Below are 6,925 nucleotides of genomic sequence, written 5' to 3'. Positions count from 1 at the left end.
AACTGCTATTTAACAAAGACAACCAAAAAAAAACCCAAATGCATTGCTTTCTGTAAGTATTGTTCTAATAACTTCCAAACAAAGTATTTGATTCAGATATAACCACAACCATGAGGGGACATTACAACAGATTTTGCTGTTCTCTAGAAAAGAGCTGATAAGCACATTTGTGGGGAACTTGGAAATCATTTATTATTTTCCAAGATCTAACTATGGAAAGGCTGGAGTCACTGATGGTCTTCTTTACCCCACAGAGCTTTCTTTTAGTAACAAGAATTTTCTAAGGTTTTGTAGGAAAGGTAACAGATGTGTTGTACTGAGAATTGTAGTATATGAAAAGACCTTAGAGGTAGGTCACCTAATCTTTGCAACTCATTGTACTAGTAAGAAAATTAATTAGGAGATAGACAGTTTGCCTGAGGTTACACAGGTAGTTACTAGCAAAACCAGGACCAGGTCTCCTGTTTACAGTCCAGCATTTGTTTCCATTCATGTTCTGCACTGCCATGACCAGTTCATTAAGCCATTTGAAATCTGGGCTCCCAATAATATGGATCAAAAGTATACTGGGTAGAATAATGCCCTTGTTCATAAGCAAAACAAAACTAAATTTACCTAATAAAATATCTAACGTTGTGATGATAATTTCTACTTCTGAGTTCTATTATTCTAGATCCTAAAATTATGCAGATAGTCCAGAACTCTCCAACTGAAAGACCATCAAGTTCTCTCTCTCTCTTTCTGCATTTCAGCAAGATGACGTTCCAATCCCTGCATCCCTCTTCTTTCTGTCACTGTTTATTCTTCCTTTATAAAAACAAAACCAAAATACCTATAGGCATTTATAATCCTTTTAAATAAAATATTCTAATACATTATAGCACTTAGAAAATCTTTTTTGAAATTGAAACTAGAGGGCTCCAAAGGAAACCCCTCTAAGATAAGTACATGCACATCAAAAGAACATAGGAAAACTAGAAAACCTTCAGTGAAAACAAAGACATGGAAACCATAAAAGATAACAGCACTTGCAAAACACAGAGTGCGTAAGGAACTGAAACACAAAGGAAAAGGCACCAAAACTGGAACTTCGGTCACATCCCCCAAGAAGAGGAATGAGCCTGGGCAGAGCCGAAGGCTAAGAGTGGTAAAAGCAGAAAACCTCAAACAGGAAGTGAAAGTCAAATGACAAAAGACAAAGGGAAATTTAGAGTTCTTTATATAAGGAACTAGAGGAATAAAAAGGAAAATATTACCTTATAAGGTGTTAGAAGGGGAAATGCATACTCACTAGCCTGGTCAACACACACAGAGATTCCAGGGGAGTCAGTGGCCCTCCACGGGAACAGGTGGGCCGCCTGTCTCCCCAGAGGCCTCCCAGCCTGGCATTTGTTACTCATGGGGGATTACCTGCAAAAGCCCCCATTTCCTGAACTGCAAGTTGGATGTAGTAACAGTGCCTTCCTACAAGAATAAATCAGGTCGTGTTCATAAAGCACTTAGCATAATGGATGTACCTAATAAACACTGGATAAGTGGTAGCTGTTATTAATGTCATTATAAACTTATTAATCCAAACTTTTATTTTTTCCTCATTTATTACAGATATGGTAATTATCTGACTTGCAAATACACAGGTAACTGACTTCCCAGTAGGTAAGGCTATCATTTGTAATCATCTGTTTTCATCAACACCTTTGGTGATGGGCCATGAGGGACACAATTTTACTGTCTCAAATTTATAAAAATGGAACAGAGGCAGCCTAAGCGATTTTCACAACAGGGTACAGTAAATCAGTGACTTGGCTGGGTAAGACCTCCACCCCAGAGTCCTGCACTGTAGCCGGAATATTCTGCAAGTATAAAAATAGCCTCTTAAGTTATCTTATTCTTATTTATCAGCTGTATCATGAAGCATAATCTAAGCAATGATAGACTGATTTAATTACAGAAGAGTCTACATTTGCGCTGTGGTATTAAATATTTCTTAAAAAGAATGTCTCAAGGAACATTTATATTTGCAAACTAAGTACAGCAAATATTGAAGGGACAGAAGCATTTAATATTTAAAATATGTTCATATTATTACAAAACAAATTATTCACTAGTTAGAAAACCTCATTAGAGAAAAACTCATTAGAAAAACCTGGTCGTCCATAGTTTTTACCCTAAAAGTTTGCATGTTTTATTTACTTGGCCTTATTTTCTCTCCCTTTGTAATACTAATAGAAATACTAGTGACATTAATATTAATAGCCAATATTTATCCCTGCTCCTTACCACACCCTTCCCTCCTTTGCAGGTCTCCAGCTTTCAGATACAAGACAACACATAGAAGAAAGATGTAGATTAATAGAGAAGCTATGGGGTGAGCATTTATCCATCCCAAGTACTGCAATAGGGACCAGGAAGGCCAGACAACTAGAGGCTATGAACATCCAGACCGGAGGTTCCCAGATTTAGGATTTAGAGCTGAGTGAGTCCTCAAAACCTTGGGGAGATTGGCATTGAGATGCCACTTTTTAGTTTCACCAAATAAGATTAAAAACAATAACTACTACCATATAGTAGCGACATTCTTTACTAAAAGAAATGCCATGTGAACTTTAAGAAAAACCTGGTTAGGAAGCACAAAAATATCTGAATAAAGGTAATCAACAAGAAGTGATAACTTAGAGTGTCTCATATGCATGTGTGTTTTCTAAATTTTTCTCATTTTGCTGGAGACCAATGAGAAAGGACTGGCCTAATTCTTGGACCGGTCTTTGAGAGTTGTTCTTGAGACTTCCAAAGAATCCCTCTGGGGGCAGATAAACATAAAATGTAAAAGTCACTAGGTGACTTTTATTGGTAGGTTACTCTATTCCAGGCCTCATGCTAAGTGCTTTGCTTGCCTAAGGAGTGATGACTTTCTGTGATGTGAGTAGAGGAACCTGCCCCTGCTTTCTGATTCTGATCACCAAGAAAACTACTAGGACCCCTGGGGATCTCATTGATGAGCTACTCTTTCCAAAAACACCACACTACATACTTCATGCATAAAACTTCAATATAACACTATCTGTTCCAGTGAGCAGCCCTTTGGAGAGCTTTGCAGCAGGATGTAGCCACAACTGGGATTCAGTGTTCTTTCACAAAGGGACAGAAAGTTGCCAGGTTTTTTGCCGAAAGCTTCTGTGCTGTGACAAAGCACTGCTTTGACCAGTGTACTGGGCCTAGTGTGAGACCACAACAGCCAGCCAGTTATGACAAATCAAAAATAGCCCCATAGTCTAAATCAAGACACATGAAGAGTGACCACCCTGACTCACTCATTTGCTACATGCTTTATTTTTGGATAACTTTAATGGGGACCAAAAGTGTTTGGTATGCTGATTCTTTTCTCCAAATAAGAATATAAAGAAGGGAACTAAGTCATGTGGTTTTGTTTAACTTTCCATGAAGGTTGCAACTAGTATAGATGGTGTGATTCTTCAGCTTTGGAAACCTCACAGCTAATTGGCTGGGATGATGTATCTCTCTGAACTGCCTAAACTGCAAAAAAAAAAATCTTGGCTCACAATCCATTGCATAAAAAAATTTTGCTCCCAGGAATGCATACTATCATCCCAAGATCTATGTCGCCATTCAGGGTGACAAAACAGAAGTAAATGAGAACGTTGACATGGAAAAGAACGTAGGAGAGGGCTTGTGTGCCTTATTTAGGCTTATTTCCTATTTAAGATTTGAGTGAATTCTATAAGTGTTTGTAATTTGCATTGTAAATCTTCTAAATATAAATGTTTCATCTTAGCAAGTGTATCATTATCTTCATCCCTAAAAATGATTTCTATGAGTACATGTAATCCAAATTCTTCACCATCATCTGGTCCTCCTACCAAACACTCCAAAGTCAACTCCTGTTGTTCATTTTCTGCTCACCACTCCTCAGCCCTCTCTTTGTTCTTGCAAGTCACGATCATTCTCACCTTTGGGCCTTTGTATTTGGTATTAACTGTGCCTGCAGCGCTCTCTCTATCCTCTTCATATAGTGACCTCTGGGTGTCACTTACATATCTGTTCAGATACAATCCCTTGGAGAAGCCTTCTCTGACCACCTCGGCTGAAATAACCCATCCCTACCAGTTACTCCCCAATACACCACCTTACTTTGTTATCTTTGTAGCACTTATGAATACCTGAAAATATCTCACTCACTTATTTGTTACTTTTATTATTTGCCCTCTTTAAAATGAAAGCCTTATGAGAACAGGGACTTTGTCCGGCAGTGGGACAGTGTCTGCACATAGAGCACCCAACAGGTATCTGTTGAGTAAATGAACAAAAAGAAGAATTCACTAACGTTTTCATACTTTGTCACCTTTATCCCAGAGAGTTAATGTCTAAATGGTACAAAAGCTAATGAATGTTCATGAATTCTCTTGATAATTTTATCAATAAAAATAGGCCAAATGACTCATTATTTTTCAGTCTTTGCTGCTTGTAATTGACCATAGCACTGAACAGTTACCAAATCTCCACTTAAGCTACGTAGCCCATTTTGAGAGAACAGAGAAGAGCACAGATAAAATTGTAATATAAAAAGGAAAGTTTAGACCCAGTGATTTAACATGATAATTATTTGTGGTAAAAAACAAAAACAAAAAACAGCACTAAAAACAAGATGCCTATTCTTTTCATTTTTAAAATATTGATCTGGAAGTTCTAACTAATGCAATAAGATAGGAAAAACAAATAAATTACATAACAATTCTAAAGTAGAGACAAAATTATCTTTACAAATAATGATTGGCTACCAGGAAAATTTGAGATAACTTTTTAAAAGGGACTAATGGTCAGGAGATAGAGTTACAAATAAGCACATAAAATGTGGTAGAATTCTTATAGAGAAGCAGTAGTTCTTTAGGAAGCAAAGAGGAAAAAATATAGCTAAAGAGTGTTACGGATGTTAATATACCAGCTACAGTTTTTTTTCTTTTCCTAGTGTCCAAACATGTCATTAATCTTAGACTACAGAATATGACTATGGATTTTAATATAGTATTGTGTTTTCCTATGAAAAAGCATAACTTATCACTTGTTTATTATATTAACATTTATACTCTTTCTCTATATATAGTTCTGCACAAGAACTATGTAGAAAACAAAGGGAAAGGGAGGAAATGTGGTCCTTGCTCTTGAAGACTTTATAATCATGTTGCAAAGAAATAATGTACACATGTGAAACTACTGGAAAATTGTTTCTGGTAACATTTATTTAGTAAATATATATTCAGCATGTGTAATGAGAAGGCTTCTTTGCAGGGTGTCTGTGGATTGGTGGAGTTCTAATCTAAATATGATTAGAACTCAGTCTTTGCCATCTGCATAAGCTATTAGGGAGAATAAGGCACATATCTTTATAATGAGAAGGTGATTACACTGAACTTTGAAAAAGAAAGGGAGACTTTCAGTGACTAGAAATAGACCAGATGGCATCTGGACTGAAGGACAGAACTTTGGGTAAGAGAATAACAGGATTGGGATATGTCTGTGAACACTGAGTAATCCCGTTTGGATGGAGGGCAGGTACAAATGAAAGAAACTGGGCAGAAGACCAGGAGAGACTGGAGCTCAAGGTTGCAGGACGGGGGTCTTAAATTCCTGATGCAGTTTAGACTGTATTTGTTGTATCTCCAGACATTTCAAAACAAACAAACAACCTTAGAGCTCTCTTACAGGAGTCTTGGTCTGATGGTGGCATCTAGGTTGAACTGAGATTCAGAGAGGCAGAGGATGGAAGGTTTGTTAGGAAATTTTGGATGACAAGGGAACAGATAAAATTTTAATGTAAAAAAGAAAAGGAAAAATTAGACATGATGACTTAGGGTAAAGAAATACTTTTAAAAGAATTTATTTTAAACAAACATCTAACATGATAAATACTAGCAGAAAAAAACAGAACACTAAAAGCAAGTAGCCCCAATATTCCCATTTTTTAAAAATTGATCTGAAAGTTCTAGCCAGACTGGAACTCGGCTGGAACAGACTTAACAGACGCTGTACAAGTAGGTTTGAAGGACTTTGCATGTAGAACAGTGTCTGGGTTTTAGTATGTAAAATAAATATTCATCAAATGAATGAATAATTTTCTGTGCTCTGGGGGGTAAGACATCTCTCTCTCCCTCTCCCCACTTTGTTTTTTCCGTACTACATTCAGTGAACACCACCTCATTAGGTCTATTACCTCAGTGAATTGTCACCTCATCAGATATGGGATTAAGAAAAATGGAGGAATGAAATATTATTCAGTTTTGGATTTATTTCAATGTTAGTGGCATGTTTTCTTTCACAAATATTAATCTGGAAGTTAGGAGGAAGGGCTGGCTTGGGGGAGAAGATAGCTTGTTCACTTTTAAGCGGCTGCATTTGAAAGACGAGGAGAATTATCTAGATGAGGTGACCCAGCAGACAGTTGAAAATATGAAAGTACAACTCTGTAGATAAGTTGGACTAGAAGTAAAGGTCTGGGAGCATCTGCATAGAGGTGTTAATTGAAACAATAGGAGTACTTGAAATCACTGTAGAGAAGGTACAGAAAAGGAAGAGAATGTGGGTTGAAGATAAATCTTGGGATATACCTGTGTTATAAATGAGGCACAGGATGAGTCGATGAAGAAGTTAGAACCAAGTTTGTCAGAGATGAGAGGCAAACTATTCCAATTACTCCAAAAACAAGGGATGAAGATTTTCAGGAAGGTAGTTAACAGCTGCATCGATTCATTAGGAAGATTCGTGAGGAGAAAATTCAAGTAAAGCTATTTATATCTGCAAGTTTGAGTGAATATTTCAGTTTGCATGTGTGTGGAAGGAGTGTGGGAAATGAAATCAGATTTAAATGGACAAGGTATGAGATGAAGAAAGTGGATACAGATTACTCTCCAGA

The sequence above is a fragment of the Manis pentadactyla genome, chromosome 9, assembly GCF_030020395.1.
Source record: "Manis pentadactyla isolate mManPen7 chromosome 9, mManPen7.hap1, whole genome shotgun sequence".
NCBI classification, from domain to species: domain Eukaryota; kingdom Metazoa; phylum Chordata; class Mammalia; order Pholidota; family Manidae; genus Manis; species Manis pentadactyla.
This window is presented reverse-complemented; position numbering follows the sequence as displayed.